The sequence below is a fragment of the Schistocerca cancellata genome, chromosome 5, assembly GCF_023864275.1.
Source record: "Schistocerca cancellata isolate TAMUIC-IGC-003103 chromosome 5, iqSchCanc2.1, whole genome shotgun sequence".
NCBI lineage: Eukaryota > Metazoa > Arthropoda > Insecta > Orthoptera > Acrididae > Schistocerca > Schistocerca cancellata.
The window spans coordinates 418,929,188-418,945,856 of record NC_064630.1 but is presented as its reverse complement, the minus strand read 5'-3'; the positions used below and the strand labels follow the sequence as shown (position 1 = coordinate 418,945,856).

Below are 16,669 nucleotides of genomic sequence, written 5' to 3'. Positions count from 1 at the left end.
GAATTTGAAAGAGAGTATTCCAGTCAACATTGTCAAAAGCTTTCTGTAAGTCTACAAGTGCTAGAAATGTTGGTTTGCCTTTCCTTAATCTTTCTTCTAAGATAAGTCGTAGGGTCAGTACTGCCTCACGTGTTCCAACATTTCTACGGAATCCAAACTGATCTTCCCCAAGGTCGGCTTCTACCAGTTTTTCCATTCGTCTGTAAAGAATTCGCGTTAGTATTTTGCAGCTGTGACTTATTGAACTGATAGTTCAGTAATTTTCAAATCTATAAACACCTGTTTTCTTTGGGATTGGAATTATTATATTGTTCTTGAAGTCTGAGGGAATTTCGCCTGTTTCATACATCTTGCTCACCAGATGGTAGAGTTTTGTGAGGACTGGCTCTCCCAAGCCTGTCAGTAGTTCTAATGGAATGTTGTCTACTCCCGGGGCCTTGTTTCGACTTAGGTCTTTCAGTGCTCTGTCAAACTCTACAATGCAGTATCATATCTCCCATTTCATCTTCATCTACCTCCTCTACCATTTCCAGAATATTGTTCTCTAGAACATCGCCCCTGTATAGACCCTCTATATACTCCTTCCACCTTTCTGCTTTCCCTTATTTGCTTAGAACTGGGTTTCCATCTGAGCTCTTGATATTCATGCAAGTGGTTCTCTTTTCTCCAAAGGTCTCTTTAATTTTCCTGCAGGCAGTATCTATCTTACCCCTCCTGAGATACGCCTCTACATCCTTACATCTGTCCTCTAGCCATCCCTGCTTATCCATTTTGCACTTACTGTTGATCTCATTTTTGAGATGTTTGTATTCCTTTTTGTCTGCTTCACTTACTGCATTTTTGTATTTTCTCCTTTCATCAATCAAATTCAGTATTTCTTCTGATACCCAAGGATTTCTACTACCCCTCGTCTTTTTACTTACTTGACCCTCTGCTGCCTTCACTATTTCATTCCTCCAAGCTACCCATTCTTCCTCTACTGTATTTCTTTCCCCCATTCCTGTCAATTGTTCCTTTATGCTTTCCTTCAATCTCTGTACAACCTCTGGTTCTTTCAGTTTATCCGGGTCCCATCTCCTTAAATTCCCACCTTTTTGCAGTTTCTTCAGTTTTAATCTACAGTTCATAACCAATAGATTGTGGTCAGAGTCCACAGCTGCCCCTGGAAATGTCTTACAATGTAAAAACTGGTTCCTACATATCTGTCTTACCATTATATAATCTATCTGAAACCTTCTAGTATCTCCAGGGTTCTTCCATGTATACAACCTTCTATCATGATTCTTGAACCAAGTGTTAGCTATGATTAAGTTATGCTCTGTGTAAAATTCTACCAGGCGGCTTCCTCTTTCATTTCTTCATATTCACCTACTACGTTTCCTTCTCTTCCTTTTCCTACTGTCGAATTCCAGTCACCCATGACTATTAAATTTTCGTCTCCTTTCACTGTCTGAATAATTTCTTTTATCTCATCATACATTTCATCAATTTCTTCATCATCTGCAGAGTTAGTTGGCATATAAACTTGTACTACTGTAGTATGCGTGGGCTTCGTGTCTATCTTGGCCACAATAATGTGTTCACTATGCTGTTTGTAGTAGCTAACCCGTACTCCTATTTTTTTTTTTTTCATTATTAAACCTACTCCTGCATTACCCCTATTTGATTTTGTATTTATAACCCTGTAATCACCTGACCAAAAGTCTTGTTCCTCCTGCCACCGAACTTCACTAATTCCCACTATATCTAACTTTAACCTATCCATTTCCCTTTTTAAATTTTCTGACCTACCTGCCTGATTAAGGGATCTGACATTCCACGCTCTGATCCGTAGAACGCCAGTTTTCTTTCTTCTGATAATGACGTCCTCTTGAGTAGTCCCTGCCCAGAGATCCGAATGGGGGACTATTTTACCTCCGGAATATTTTACCCAAGAGGATGCCATAATCATTTAATCATACAGTAAAGCTGAATGCCCTCGGGAAAAATTACGGTTGTAGTTTCCCCTTGCTTTCAGCCGTTCGCAGTACCACAACAGCAAGGCCGTTTTGGTTAGTGTTACAGGGCCAGATCAGTCAATCATCCAGACTGTTGCCCCTGCAACTACTCAAAAGGCTGCTGCCCTCTTAGGAACCACACGTTTGTCTGGCCTCTCAACAGATATCTCTCCGTTGTGGTTGCACCTACGGTATGGCTATCTGTATCATCGAGGCATGCAAGCCTCCCCACCAACAGCAAGGTCCATGGTTCATGGTTGAGGGGGGAGGGGGGGGGGAGGAGGGGTTGGTAAGTATAAAGTTGATTAAGTTGAGCAGGAAGGATGCCATAGGTTTGGAATCAGGTTGGTGCTCACTGAGGAAATGTTCAACAGCAGGCAGCATAATCCCATGCCACTTTCCTTGATGCTGATCTCGTCCTCACCGAAGGCCAGCTACACACTTCCGGCCACATAAACCTACCAACAAACAACAGTACTTACAGTTTACCAGCAGCCATCCTTTCCATGTCAAACGTTCCCTCCCATATAGCCTTGGCATCCGAGACAAATGTATTTGTTCAGATGTAGACTCTTTACAGCAAAACACCACCAATCTCACCTCAGCCTTCACTGCACGTAATTACCCCACCAGCCTAGTTAAAAGGCAGATCTCCCGGGCCATCGCATCTAATCCTGGTACTGCTGATCCCTCCACAAAACAGCTTCGCAGCACACCATTGGTAACTAAGTATAATCCTGGTATGGAATGTGTTGATCAGTTACTTCGACTGGGCCATGACTTCCTAAAATGATGCTCTGAAATTAGATCCATTTTGTCTAAAATTTTGCCCACCACACCTGGAATAGCTTTCTATTGCCCTCCCAAGCTCTGCAGTATTCTTGTCAGACCCTATGCTCCTTCTGCACCCTACCCTATGGCTCCAACCCCTGTGACCATCCCCACTGAAAGACTTGCCCTATGTACCTTCTTACCATCACCCATAGTAGCCCTGTAACTGGCAGAACATATAATATCAAGGGTAGAGCCACCTAAGAAATGACAAGTGTCATACACCACCTATTATATTAACACTGTTCAGCCTTCTACATCGGCATGACCACCACCAAATTATCAATTAGGATGTATGGACATAGGCAGCGAGTACATACTGACAACTCACAATATCCTATTTCAGGACATGCTCTACAACATGACATTCGTGACCTTGGCACCCATTTCACCTAGCCTTAATTTACATTAATTTCTTCCGTCTCAGCTTTTCTTCACTGTAACAACACTTTCCTTCACTTCGTTTTAGTTTTCTACATCTTTCATTGTGTTTCCCATCTATTTTTCGCCACTCCCTCCCACCTCTGTTACATACAATGCACTTAGCTTCTCACTCTTATTAACTCGTGCACGATGTTTTAGTAGTAATCTCTGTCTTGTATATTAACCTGTCTTCCAACTTTAAGCTCTCAGGTTTTCAAAATCTTGTTCAATGGAGTCCCCAACAATCAGTCTTTCCTTCTCATCCCGTACGGTAAGTTTCCCCTGACCTGCAGTTCTGGGCGATTTTCCCAAAATCTTCCCCTTTTCCTGGACCTCTCCATTCCTTTTCCTTCACCCTTCTTCCTTTCCCCTTCAACCCTTCTGCCTGAAGAAGGGCCCACTGGCTCCAAAAAGCTTGCCAATCACAACAGTCTTTTATGTGTGTGTTCTGCTGCTGCTTGTTGACTACTTTTTTATCTATCCAATTGAATAAATTTATTAATAATTGATTGTTTTCTTTGCTATATTTATGTGTCACATGTATATAAAAAAATATACAACCTATGGCCATTTGAACATTTATTAGAGCATTACACAAATATTTAAAGTAATTTGGTTGATAACTTTGAAATGTCCAAAAACTACAGACGAAGTATGTGGAAATTAATGCTATCACAGAAGAAACCACCAAATGGAAACTACATTAACTTCATATGGTTGGTGTTCCCAGTCATGTAGAATTTTTTAAAGAGTGCCCTATTCACCATTGACTGTACAGATTAATTATTACACAATTGCAGTTTAAGCATTGAGTCTAATATCAACTGGTGCTGCAAAAGATTTAACTTCGACACAAGTCAAATTTTAAAATCCTTTGAACTGAGTTTTCACTGTAGGAATACAGTTACATTACACGAACTATTCTCAATGTAAACATCCTTAACACAAATCAAAATAAACAAATGTTTACATGTAATTTACATCATTTCACAATGCACAGAGCTTCGCCCTCGTTCAATGCTGCTGTATCCTTACAGTGAAGAGGCCCAGTTCTGATGATGACTTGTATATAAGTTGGAGGATAATTACATTTGAGATGTGATGATGAAAAATCTTCTGCTGTACCACTTCATAATTGTCTTCAGGCCAAAAATGCAACTGTGAAATAAATAATTTTTACAGTCAATGGCGAATATGATGTCCTTCACAAGAAGAAAACTAGACTCGTGTTTGAATGTCTTTGTGTACCATGGTTAATAACAAACATTAAGAAAAATGTGAAAGATTTGGCAGTAGCACAAGAGAATCATGGCAAGGAACTAAAATAGCTACAGCTGGAAGATAAATAAAGGACAGAAGCACATCATCTATGTCTACTATTATATCTGGCCACACTTTGTCACCACTACTGCTATCAACACCTGTGTGCTGCACATAATCTAGCTACATGGGCTATAGGCAACTCCTCACCGGAGGTGCCAGTTTCTCTGCTAGTTGCACATGTAATGTCAACAGTAGTGCTGCAATCACAGAACTATTCTTCGCCTGTATTCGCATACTCTCATGTGCACATATCTGTCCATCTATCCATATACACCACTCATGAGCACCACCAGCCAGATGGGTCCTATTCTCAGCTCAAAGCCAGACACATCCCATAACCCATGAATCAGAGCCACACCAAAGGCTTCACTGGGCCTGTGGCATCATTGCTTCCTGGACAGCAGCCAATGGTTGAATGCCGCCAACCATCGGCTGCTGATACCAGCTCACTGCTTCACCAACGTTGCTGCTGCCATCAGCTCCCACCGTGTCAACATTGTAGCTCACGTCAGGCTCTTACTGAACTGATGCTGCTGCTTCGGCATCCCGCTGTGCTCCTGTTGCCACTCCACATCAGACTACAGTCGAGCCGACACTGTAGCATGGTTGGGCTACTGCCATGCCCATGCAGCAACATCTCTCCGAATTCCTGCCGAGCCGACACTGCAGCCCAAACTAGGCTCCTACCGAATCCATACCACAGCAACATGCTGTGTTTCTGCAGGCTCACACCATGGCCCTTAGGACTGGTCTGTCAGTACCCTGCCTATCACATCTGGAGTAGCATTCTCAGTTGTATTTACCAGATGTCGCATTATGTTAACATTTGCCTTGGTTGTGCCATAAAGATTGCAGATACCTATCCGGCAAGGGCCGTTATTTTGCATTGCCCTTGCACTACACCAAGGACACAAAAGTCGGCAATGAGACTTTCCCATCAACACTTCCATCATCATCCTCTGGCAGCATCATACTTGGACGTGGCTGACCTGCGTCCGGCCATTGCCCATTTGCATCTGGTCAAGCCCATTGGCAGTTCGCCAACTTCCCACTCACCCATTGGCATCAACACATCACTGGCAGCCACCACAGGTCAAGCCACTGCCTCCCATCAGCCACCAATGCAATGGCTGATCTGCATCTGGTCAAGCCCATCGGCACATTGGCAGATGTTACACCTGCCTGTTGGCATCAAGTTGGGTTGTCATCACCTCAATGCATTGGTCGTTTCTGGGCTGATGCCCTGGTGGCACTTTCACATCTCCAGTGGCCATCATTAGTTGAGCTCATGCCTCCTATTAGGTGCACATACACTTCTGGTAATGCCGCATCTTGTGTGGTTGCCTTTGGTCGAGCCCCCTGCCTTGCATAACAGTTGGTTACCACTGATCGAGCCTCTGCCTCCCATCAGCTGCGGACACATCAACAATGTCCCATCAGCCAATCTGCTTCTGGCTGAGCCTTTCACCATCCTGGCACCAATGTCTCATTGCTTCTGGGCTGACACCCTGCCAGCACCTTCACATCTTCTGTGATAGTCATTAGTCAAGCCCACACCTCCTATTGGGTGCAGATGTACTTCCAACACCACAGCGTCTAGGGTGGCTGCCATTGTTTGGGTCTCTGCTTTCCATCAGTCACAAACATCCTGCCCTACAATTTTCCCAGTCCTGCAGGACCTCCACCAATCCTCCTGATGTTGTTCTGTGCCGCCCAAGGAGCTGCAGTATCCCAAACCCACTGTTTGCATGTTCCTGCCTTATTAGTTCTTCTGGACACTTGGACAACATTCTGTTCCCTTCATTAAGTTTCCACAGTGTATATCCTAGTCCTTTCTACTTGTTGTGCTCCAGCACACACTACACTTCTGGCGATGTCTTTTACAGTGATTCGGGTCTCCCTTCCAGCCTCCCTTTTTCTTATTCATGCGCTCACACACACGCCATGCTTCCCAGATAGCCATCAGGTTTCTGGCAGCTGCCATTAGCCAAGCCATGCCGTGCCTCCTATTGGCCACAGAAGCCCTTCCAGCCCATCTTTCCTCATCATACTTTTTTGATACTCCAAGCATGCCCACCACCCAGGGCCCCATTTCCACCCTCTGGGCATATTCTTTGCTGCTCTTGTTGTTTTTACATCTGGCCATTGCCGAGATGGCTCTGGCATCTTCTCAAGGGGGAGGTAAATAACAGCCTGCCATGCCTCGCTACTACATCCACTGGCACTATATCTGCAACCTGTGGGCCACCTACCTGCACGAGCTGTAGGAATTTTGCCACCAGAGACAGTAGCTCCTCTACCAGCTGTGTGCGCATTGCCATTTGTAGCACTGTGATCACACAACTATTCTTCACCTGAAGTCTCATGTTTCACATGTTAATATCCGTCTGCAAGGCCACGAAGGTCGCAGCATGATTAACAACAGGCAGACAGGCTCTGCTCTGGGCTTAACGCCAGCCGCATCCTTCAGCCCATCCATAAGAGTCACACTGCAAGCCTCACCAGCCTCTTGGCAAAGTTCTGTCCCTGGCAGCTGCCTTTGGTCAAGCTTCATCTCCTATTGGCTTCCAACCTCTGCTGTCATGGCTGCTGGCTCGCCATCTTTGCTGCACCATCACATTGCACAGCTGTCCTGTCTGTATCATCGCATGCTGAATGACCACCTTTGGCTGAGTACTACCTCTCATCAGCTGCTGACACCTCGTCAGATTCACTGACACTGCCACTCCCACGAGACTTCTAGCCAGTCTCCTTTCGAACTGGTGCTGCCGCTGCCACTTCCGCATCCCACTATGCCCCTGCCAGCACTCTAATTGGAATCCATTCAAAGATACACTGCAGCACTGCTGGCTCCTATGAAGCCCACGTAGCAGCCTCCCAGTGGGATCCTACCAAGCCTACGCTGTAGCCCACACGAGGCTCCTGCTAAGCCTTTGATACAATGTCACACCATGCACCAGCCATGCCCATGCTAGGCAATACTGTGCCACATCATTATGCTGTGTTCCTGCAGTCTCACACCAATGGCACTAGGACTAGCTGCTTGGCACTCTGGCTTCCCCATCCCGAGAAGCATTCTCAGTTGTATTTACTAGATGTCATATCGTATTAACCTTTGTCTTTGTTATGCAAAAACGCTTACAGATACCAACCTGGGAAAAGCTGTTAGTTTGTGTTGCTCTTGCCAACATACAAGGGAACAAAATCCATATTTGTGCTATACAGGTTTCAAGATCCTTCTGAAATAACTGACAAATCTGTAGCTATACCTTTGTTTTCAGGAAGATGGTGTTTGCTTCAGGATGATTCCTTCAATAACACCACAGCTGAACAACTTTCCTGTCCTCATAAAACATATATTCCATATGTATTTATATTGGAGCTATTTATTTTCATTGTATTATGGTGACAAATCATGTATCAGTTTGAAATTTTCTCTAGATAAATAAATAAATAAATGTTAACAGTACTTTTTAAAAATGATTCAAGTATTCAGTGTGAACTACTTACAGGTAAAGGGACGCATACAGAATGTTAGTTTTTGAAGAACTTTTCATTCCTCTGAGTTACTGAAGTAGTGGGAATCTGGGAACCACCTTCCTATGTTTAGCACCTGCAGGAAAATTCCTTCTTCACAAGCAGTCACGCAGCAACTGTGCTGAAGGTGTCAGCATTTTGCAGTGATCCCAAGCTCTGGGCAGGCAACACAGATGGGAAGGAGCATTAGTAAATTTGGTTCTGTTCACTGTATTTAGTGAGTTCTTGGACTATTAATTCTTACATATGTCTTCAATGATATACTCCAAATGATTCATGCAAACATAGCATGAGTGCCATATTTCGCCTTGTATTGTAACCGAGAGCTTTAGTCCTAAAAAAAAAAATCTTGAAATAATGTTCAATAATATTTGTCCTTTATAGCTTATATTTGTATCCCATTTCATACTCATGTTGGTCCACGTGAACACTGTATAATTTCCATATTTAGTCTTATATTATGTAGAAATATTTTGTGTGTCAGGAAAAAAGCAATCAGCACCTTACAATACTGTTGGTATCCATACTTTTGTTCTGAGATTATCGAGGTACCAATAAAATTTCAGATTTAGTTTGGATACAGAGTACTGTATCGAATCTGGTACTGGAACATCCCTATCCACAAGCCAAATTATACTGTTTAACATCCTATGGGTTCAAGAGTCAAATGTTAGAGCCTTTAATCATGTCAGTAGGTTAGAGAATTTCAAAACAAAAATAGATAGGTTAAAATTAGACATTTAGGGTGGTGTGTGTGTGTGTGTGTGTGTGTGTGTGTGTGTGTGTGTGGCGGATAGATAGGTTAAAATTAGACATTTAGGGTGGTGTGTGTGTGTGTGTGTGTGTGTGTGTGTGTGTGTGTGTGTGTGTGTGTGTGTGTGGCGGGGGGTGTATTAATGACAGGATAAACAGGTTTTCCGGCTAAATGAGCACATGATTATCAGCACAACATCAAATATGGGTAATACAGCAATTGGTCTAACAATGAACAAGAAATAGAGACTGCAGGTGAACTGCTATGAACAACATGATCAATGGATTACCATACCCAAGAGACTAAATGTCTCACCATTTTAGTACAAGTATGCATGCCCACCAATTTTGCAGATTAAGAAAGTGAAAAATGTACTATGAGATAAGAGAAAGTATTTAATAAGTCAGAGGAGTTGAGGATTGTAAGGTAAGGGGGACCAGAATTCAATAATGGGAAAACAAAGAACAGTAAGAGAAAATGGACTGGGGAATTGATACAAAAAGGGAAATTGCCTAGTACAAGTACCGACTTAGTTTTTTACAGAAACAATGAAAGAAAAACTTTTTGGTTTAAATCATCCAACTGTTTCTCAAAATACTGGCCTTCAAAATTTATACACCCTTGTATGACTTGCAAGTCTTGCCATGGCCACAGGAGTGTGTGTTTCGGTGTCTGTGTGTACTTTTGCTAGAAAGAGAGCTAGTACTCGAAAGCTAGTGCAAATGCTGTATTCTGTTGTGTGTTTCTGTGCCCAAGCATCGATCTGTTATAAGTGAGTAGTTGCCTCTTCCCTATTTAAGGTATTGGCCCACCCATGAATTTCCATTACTGGTACCACAAAAACATTGTTTTGAAGGGACCCAACAACTACTTGAAATTATAAAAATCGTTGTCAACATTTCATTGTTGGTGGTATAACAATAAGAACTTATATTAAGTGATAAATCAATTAATATGGGCAATGATACATTAACATGATCATTTTCTCCATTAAGCAATTAATTGTTTGATGTGTTGTGAGACATCTGGCACTGTATGACAGAGAATGATGTGAAATTTTTGGACCATTTTTCCTCATTTTGTCAATGACTTGTATAAAAAAAAATTCTATAATGTTATGGTTGTGGTATGTTCATTATAAACAAAGAAGTATATAATCATTTTCATGGAAGGGCTTTAGAAAGATGTCAACCGCTTTCATCAGTTTTGTTTCATCATGTACATCCAAACAGTTGATACATACACTGTTTCCAGCTCATACAGATATATCCACATTTCATCGCCTGTTATGATATTCTATACAGATTTTACATTTCCTCCTCCAAATTTTTTGAGAATATCATTGTGCCAATTAACACCAGACTGTTTTTTATACAGCAATCTGTTGTTCACCTTTAGTAAACTATCATTCATCAGGAACAGATCTCTTTCACAGCAAAATTTAAATGCAAATTCAAGCAGACAGTTGTTCTTGGTATGTCTAAGGACATCTCTATCTCGCATTAAGTCACATGCCGATCCTAATACTAAGAGAGGTGGCACTGTGGTTAGAACACTGGACTCAAATTGGTAGGAAAATGGTTCAAATCACCATCCAGCTTCCCCAGGTGTATATTTTCCTACAATGGCATGGTCCTTCCAAAAGGCCGTGGCCTATTTCTTTTCCCATCCTTCTCTAATCTAAGGTTGTGCTATATCTTTAATGACTGTGATACCAACAGGATATGTAATAATTAAATAATTATTTCTTTCCTGCTTCTTCTGACCCTCTTCAATCATGTTGCACATAGCATCAATCCCCCCCCCCCCCCCCGAAAAACAACCCATGTTAGCCAATCTTCATGAAATTAATTGCTGATGGTAACACAATGACAAAATTTTGGTAACCAATTGTGAAAGGATTTTTTTAGGGTGGGTGATTACCCTAAAGTTGAACAAAGTGATTTGAGGTGTTGTTGCAGAGTTAGGCCATTGTGAAAATTGTAAAAAAATTATTAAATAATTCACAAGAAATTCAGTTTTTTCAAAACTCCATTTCGTTAAACACTCACTGTAAACCAACTACTTCGCAAATTTCTGAGCAGCAAATGTTTTAACAATAACAAGTAAATTTTAAAATGACAGTAGCTACAAAATTCAACAAAGCTGAAAGGGCAACCATCACAGAACTTTCCAAAGAGCAAACATTAATAATCACAAACATTTGGTTAAAAAATCATGAAAGAAATAGAGCAAAATTTATTTATCACAAATATTTGGTTAATGAATCACAAAAGAAAACTGTACCATGGAAAGAACCTGGAGACAAAGGATTATATAAAGAAATGACAAATCAGATACCAGGTTTTAGCAACAAAATGTGTCCAGATGCAAATGCAGGGTACAACCATAATTTATTCATACTGAAATGCAGACTAGGTATCTTTGAGAGAAGATGCAGTGAAGGCAACCAACGAACAATGAGGTGAGAAGATCATGTCCGGCAGAAATTCATGGATAACATGCAATACATTAAATTTAACCACTGAAAAGAGAAAATATAAAAATGCAGCAAACGAAGCCAGCAGAAAAGAATACAGCCAAAAAAAAAACTCTTACAGAAAGCACAAGTTATCAAAGCAGTAACTGTTAAATAAGATATCTGAGTAATAGAAGCAAGCATGACTATAGTAAAGAAGGCTGCACCTAAACCTTATAGGGAAATTAAAGAAACATTTGGAGATAAAGAAAAGCAGCCATATAAACACCAAGAGCTCAGATGGCCAGTACTGAGCAAATATGTAAAGTCTAAAAGAAGGAAAGAATATACACCAATGAGCCAAAACATTATGGCCACCTGCTCAATAGCTTGTTCGTCCATCTTTGGAATGAAACACATCACTGATTCTGCTTATCAGGGATCTGACAGCTCGCTGGTAGGTTTGTAGAGGTACATGGCATTAGATGTCTAAACACAGGTCACGTAATTCACATAAATAACAGGCTGCTGATTTGCATACACAGTGATGGGGTCCAATAGTGACCTAGATGAGTTCCATCAGGTACATTTGGATGCTGAGACATCATCGTGAGTTCACTGTAATGCTCCTCAAACCACTGTCGCACAATTCTGTCTACAACACACAGACAATTATACTGTTGAAAGTTGACATCGCCATTGGGGAAGACATCAAGCACAAAGGGATGCAGGTGGTCCACAGCTAACATGGCGTCTTCAATTAATAACACAGCCCCATGCAAGCACAGGAGAATGTCTTCCATAGCATAATACTGCTCCCACTAGCATGCATCTATGGAGTGCTGCACTTTACTAGCTTCTGATGACCTCAATGACGGGATTTATGGAGACGATCTTCGACCTAATGCAGCAAAAATGTGATACATCTGAAGAGCCAACACACTTCGACTGATCGACGTGTGAATCCTGATGGTGCTGTGCCCACTGCAATTGTAACTGATGATGTCACAGGGTCAACACATGAACATTTAAGAGTGGTCTGGTGTGGAGTTCCATGTTCAACAATGTACAATGAACTGTTTGCTCCAAAACACTTGTGCGTGCACCAGCACTCTGTTCTTTCAGCAGAGATGCCACAGATCACCATCCACCCTACTTTACAGAGCAGACAAACCTCTGCACCCCATGTTCTGTGAAGAGTCACAGACATACAACCATTTAGCACCTAGTAGTAGCTTCATTCCAGAATGAGATTTTCAATCTGCAGCAGAGTGTGTGCTTGTATGAAACTTCCTGGCAGATTACAACTGTGTGACGGACCGAGACTCAAACTCAGGACCATTGCCTTTCACAGACAAGTGCTCTACCATCTGAGCAACTAAAGCACAACTCAAGACCTGTCCTCACAGCTTCAATTCTGCCAGTACTTCATCTCCTACCTTCCAAACTTCACAGAAGCTCTTCTGCGAACTTTGCAGAACTAGCACTCCTCAAAGAAAGCATCTAGTGGAGACATGGCTTAGCCACAGCCTAGGGAATGTTTCCAGAATTGAAGCTGCGAGCATGGGTTGTGAGTCTTGCTTGGCTAGCTCAGGTGGTAGATCACTTGTCCGCGGAATGCAAAGGTCCCGTGTTCCAAGTCTCAGTCCAGCACACAGTTTTAATCTGCCAGGAAGTTTCAGTAGTTTCATTGTCCTCCTACCTCTTCCATAGACGCTCACTACAGTAACACAAGAACATTTGACTAGTTTCACCATTTTTGAAATACTTGTTGACAGGCTCTGGATAATAATAATCTACCCTTTGTCAAAGTCACTTATCTCAATGTATTTCCGCATCTGCAGCCCATATTTTCGCTACAGTGATCCCCTATACATGTCTGCTGCACTTACATAATTTTGTTACCATGTCACAAGGCCACAATGTCACTAAGTGGCATTCAAAATCACAGTGGGCAGTGGTCATAATGTTTTGGCTTATCGGTGTACAGAAGGGCTACAAAAAGGGAATGAAATTTTATAACAATATTAGGCTAAGAAGAGGAAGTAAGTTTACTGTTTAACATCCCATCAACAATGAGGTCACTAGAGAGGGAGCAGAAGTTCAGATCAGGGAACAACGGGGAAGGAAATCAGCCATGCCCTTTTTAGAGCAACCATCCTGGTATTTGCCTTAAGCAATTTAGGGAAATCATGGAAAACCTAACTCTGGATGGTTGGATAGGAATTTGAACAGTTATCATCCTGAATGTGAGTCCAGTGCATAAACAACTATACCACTTTGTTTGGTATTACAGAAAAGTGAAAAGAAGTGGATGTAGATGAATTGGGTGATGTGGTGTTGCGAGAATAATTTGACAGAATTATTATGATAAAATTGTTCCATTTGGCATGTATAATATACGAGATGTGAAATACCCTCAGACTTGAAGAATGTAACAATTCCACAATGAACAATAGCATGTGTTGACAGATGTGAGTTTTACCAAATCATCAGTTTAATATGTCACAGTTGCAAAATACAGGCGGAAATTATTTATAGAAGAATGGGGAACTGGTACGAGTCGCCTGCGGAGAAGATCAGTTTGGGTTCCAGAGAACAATAGGAATGTTTGAGGCAATACTTATCCATTGATTTATCTTGGAAATTATGCTGAAGAAACACAATAACAAATCCAATATCGTACAAGAATAATGCTGAATCCAGCAAAATATACGACATCTCAAGATTTCAACAGATTGCTGGGAAAGTCTGAAGGATTACAGTAACAGACTCTGTGGGGAGGAGATATACCAAAATATCAAGAAGCTGGACAAGCTCTAAGAGAGGAAAGGAAGGATACTGAGTTCTTTCAGTTTCCTGTTGGCATGGAGACACGGTAGCAGTTTTCGCCATGATTAATCATCACGTCAACTCCAGAGCGGTGAAGAATATGAAATGTAGAGCAAGCGTGGCACTTGTGAGGGAGAGGATTCAAGATATGCATCAGAGGCTAAATGCTGTAACTAGGGAGCTTTCACCCCTTCACCTGTACATGGCAGCCTCCTTCGCAGCTGAAGATCAGGACAGGATAGGAATATCCCCTGGTCTCTAGTGGAATGTGCAAAGAATGCCTCAGCATGGCCAGTCTGCAAAGTTTGACCACATGAGTAAGAAAGCACAGGAGATGAAGGACACTCACATCGTAATTAACTGAAGTGGCAAGCAGTTTGATGAGGCCATGTTGAAGTTACTGAACAGAGTCTCAACAAAGCAACAACTTCTAGAAATGTGCCCACTTCAGCTTTCTTCAGTGCAGAGGAGCAAGTAGTGAACACATTTCCACCAAATGCAGAAGAGAAATTCGGCTAGAAACCTGCAAGGCATACACCAAGATAAGGTCTCCAAAAATCGAACATCTTAAGTGACGAGAGGCTTGCATTCAAGAGGCTCTATGTAAGCAGCAGCATCATGGTGTCACCAGCAGACAAAGGGAATCCACAGTTGTTTTTCATTGGCAGCTTATTATGAGAAAGTGCATCAACTTTTGGAGTACTCTGCATACAGACATTTGGAACATGACCCGACTGACAAATTGGACAAGGTGGTCATCCGGATTCTCTTGAAGGAAACTGAAGGTCTGAAAAGGTCATGAAACAACTACGATCGAGAGCACCAGTTCCACCTACATTATATGGGCTGCCGAAAGCACACAAAGAGAGCGTGCCACTGCGCCCACCAATTGTCAACGACACTGGTGCACCAATGTACTTAACAGCCAAGTATGTGAAGAAACTGCTGTTTCCATATGTGGGGAATTGTGTTCACCAGACTCGTAACTCAAAAGACTTCTTGCAATGCCTCAATCCAGTACAAAGACTCCGACAATGGTCAGTTCTGATGCAGTACCTCTGTTCACTAGGGTGCCACTAAAAGACTCGCTGGAACAAATTGGAGAAAAACTTGATGATGCTCTGTTAACACCTGTTGATCAACTTATTTTTGTATGGGGGGATAATATTATGAGCAGACACTAGACATAGTTGTGGGCAGTCATCTGTCTCCAGTGGTTGCCAATGTGTTTATCATCTAGAGATTTGAAGATGAGGCATTACAGATGGCTAGACACAAATGCACATGCTTCTTCAGATATGTTAATGACATCTTTGTGAACTGGCCTCATGGTAGGGATGGGCTCAATGAGTTTTTGGAACATCTTAACTCATGCCACCTAAATATTAAGTTCACCATGGAACTGGAAAAGGATGGTCAGCTGCTGTTTCTGCTAGCCAGCAGTTGTCACCACACAACACAAACAAATGGAGTTCTGAAGACATGTCCACAGGATGCACAACTTGTCAGACGAAGGCAGTTTGGCAGCAGAAACAGAGCACCTATAGTCAGTGTTCCACAAGAATGAGTAAATGCAAAACAGATGTCACAGGCCCATCAACCACCCACTTCGCCACATGGTCTACAGAAAGAGAAAGATGAGTCAAAGACTATGACATACCAGATCCATGTGAGATTTATTTCTGCCAAATTCAGCAGGATTCTCAGGAAGCACAACATCAAGTGTGTGTTCTGTCCACCTACCAAAATAAGAGAACTACTTGCAAATGTGAAAGATGACCCGAAACTACGATAACCAGGAATTTATCATATACCTTGCCAACATGGCATGCTGTACACTAGCCAGACAACTAGGAGAGTGGCCATAAGATGCAAAGAACATAAGAGGCACACCTCACTACAATAAGCAAATAAATTAGCCATTGCTGAGCACTGTGTGAAACTTAATCATTCCCTGAACTATGATTAAATAAGGGCTATAAAACAAACCTTCAGATAGTGTTATAAGAGAGTCTATAGAGATAGAGCTGATGAAAATCTCGTAAATGATGACACTCGATACCAACTTAGTAGAGCCTTGGAACCTGCACTTAAGTTGCTGAAAATGCAATGGAAGCAGCAGCATAACGCAACAAAAGAAGAAATGAGTGTGTGGACATGGGAAACAAACATCAGGTGCAGCAGACTGAAGATCGAAGAGGGCAGGATGCTTTCAGTGGCCCAAAAACTGAATGCCAGTATGCAGGCGGGTGCATTGCATCAAAGATAAAACACCAGCACTCAGCCCGGTGCACCATACTGAAGAGGGAACACCTAAGAACATTTTTAGTGGGAGCAGACCACTGAGGGAACACCTGTTAAGGTTTGACATTGTAATCCTGTGACAGACAGAAAAGGATGTGGAAAATCAGTTTAACAGAATACAAAAATATTCTGATTATAAAAGTGGCTGTAAACAAATAAATAGCACCACATTTTTAAATTCTTAATGGAATACATATCAAAAAGATACAC

General features: G+C 41.9%; 1 protein-coding gene across 2 annotated transcripts in view; it reads right to left on the bottom strand.

The window, feature by feature from the left end:
- Positions 1-16,669, bottom strand: part of LOC126188881 (cyclin-Y) — a 68,893-nt gene that overhangs the window by 42,230 nt on the left and 9,994 nt on the right. The window contains exon 2 of one of the 2 annotated variants that reach the window (XM_049930548.1): positions 8,085-8,267. The exons of the other annotated variant lie outside the window; for it this stretch is intronic. The gene's annotated coding sequence lies outside the window, so the exon portion shown is untranslated. The remainder of the gene's footprint in view (positions 1-8,084; positions 8,268-16,669) is intronic. 2 annotated transcript variants of the gene reach the window in all.